General features: G+C 36.0%; 1 protein-coding gene across 1 annotated transcript in view; it reads left to right on the top strand.

Moving 5' to 3' along the window:
- LOC105823556 (chromosome unknown open reading frame, human C6orf58) overlaps nucleotides 1–1,871 on the top strand; it is a 31,903-nt gene that overhangs the window by 1,050 nt on the left and 28,982 nt on the right. The gene's annotated exons all lie outside the window — the stretch shown is intronic.

The following is a 1,871-nucleotide window of genomic DNA, read 5'->3' on the forward strand; positions in this document are numbered from 1 at the left end:
AACATATAAAAATATAATTAATTTTTGCATATTTGTCTTAATCTGGGAAAACTGTTACCTATTATTACTAGTAGGATTTTTGTACATTCATTAAAATTTTCTATATTCATAATCACGTTGTTTGTGAATAGATACTTGTACAGTCTATTTCCCATTGGTATGCCTTGTATTTCTTTTTCTTTCCATATTGCATTGACTAGGACCTCCAGGACAATATTGAATGAAGTGGTGACAGCCAAAATCTTTGCATCTTTCCTCATTATAGGTAAAAGGGATTTAATCTTTCATCATTAAGAATGATATTAGCTATTGGTTTTTAGAGGAATCTTTTTATTAAAGGAAATCCTCTTCTATTCCTAGTTTTCTGGAAATTTTAAATCTGGAATGGATATTATATTTTGTCAAATGCTTTCTCTGTTTCTTTTGAGATGATCAGATGCCTTTTCTTTTTATGTCATTAATATTAGGTATTACATTAATTGATTTGGGGATGTTAAACCATCCAGAGGGTAGAGCCTCTGAACTACTGCATCTGAGCTAGCAGCATGAGTGGCAACTCACTTCTCTGGAAGTAAAACTCCTGCTCTACAAGGTGGGTTCTATGTGGGGATGGTAGCCCCTGGTCTTCTTGTCTTGTTCCTCTCAGCATGAAATCTCTGCCTATGAGTGTGCTGGGATGTGGGTGGTTGGGAACCGATATTTTAGGCCTCCTGTGCCTTGAGTAGTGCTTATTCCCTGCAAGTGGGAACCGGATGGGTTATGAGAGCCCCGATCCTCTCAGTGGCACCTGCCTGTTTAGAGCCTCTGCAAAACAGAGATGGGGGGTGGGGGGAGGTGGGCAATGAGAAATGTTGGTGGTGTAACTCTTAGAGTGATACTACAGGTTGGAGGAAAGGACCTTGTCTTTCTGGTTGCACACACCTGAAGTATAGCTTCTGTCACACTGAGCTGGGTATAAAGAGGATAGAAGCAAGTTGGGGCTCAAATGCCACAGATTCTCATTGATATTATAAAAATTTAGTAGATTTTTTTGAATAAATGTTTCTCCTTTTGCTGTATGCCCTTACGTCAACTTCCAAGGACTTTAATTGGTTGTTTCTTATAATTTTCACCTGTTGAGTGGTAACTTCACTGGGTGGAAAGTCTGTAGAGCTCCTCACACTCCCATTTTGGGAGTTTTTTCATTTTCTCAAGTTCTTGATTTTTGATTTTTGTCAATCATCATACTTCAGTCATACCATCCCAAGTTCACACCCTTGACTCTTTTATTATTTAAAACTTCAAAGCTATCTTAATTTTGATTAATCCACTTTCTGTGGGTTTCTCTTTCTAGGTCATTCTTGCTTGTATTCCAATCTTGCAAGGAGTTAAACATACTAGGACCCACCTATTGATTTATTTCTGTCACTGTCTCTTATATCTTTGTTGAAAGAGTTTACAATTAATTCAAAGGGCAATAATTATAATCAATTCCTTATATATATATTTGTTAATATTCACACTTCTCTTGGTAGAGGTTAGAGCCTGATAAGATTGGGATTTAAGGGAAAATCACATCGGAAATATTTAGAGACAGCAAGTGTACACAATTTTTTTCCAGGAGTTTTACTGCAAAGTGGAGAAGTAAAACAGATGAGGTGGAGGGTAAGAGTGCCGGGCTCTAGGTGTAAGTAGATTCAAGAGAGGGTTTCTTATTTTTAGAGTTGAATGTTAAGTTTAGGATATTGGCATGTATGTATTTTTACTGGAATGAAGGAATAGAGAATAAAAATTTGAGAATGTGAAGAAATGTTTGGGTATTGGATTCTTATCAAAACTTTATAAACATTTTTAAATGTCTAATTTAAAAGGTGAACAAAAAAATTCTTTCA

The sequence above is a fragment of the Propithecus coquereli genome, unplaced genomic scaffold, assembly GCF_000956105.1.
Source record: "Propithecus coquereli isolate 6110/MARCELLA unplaced genomic scaffold, Pcoq_1.0 Scaffold68, whole genome shotgun sequence".
NCBI classification, from domain to species: domain Eukaryota; kingdom Metazoa; phylum Chordata; class Mammalia; order Primates; family Indriidae; genus Propithecus; species Propithecus coquereli.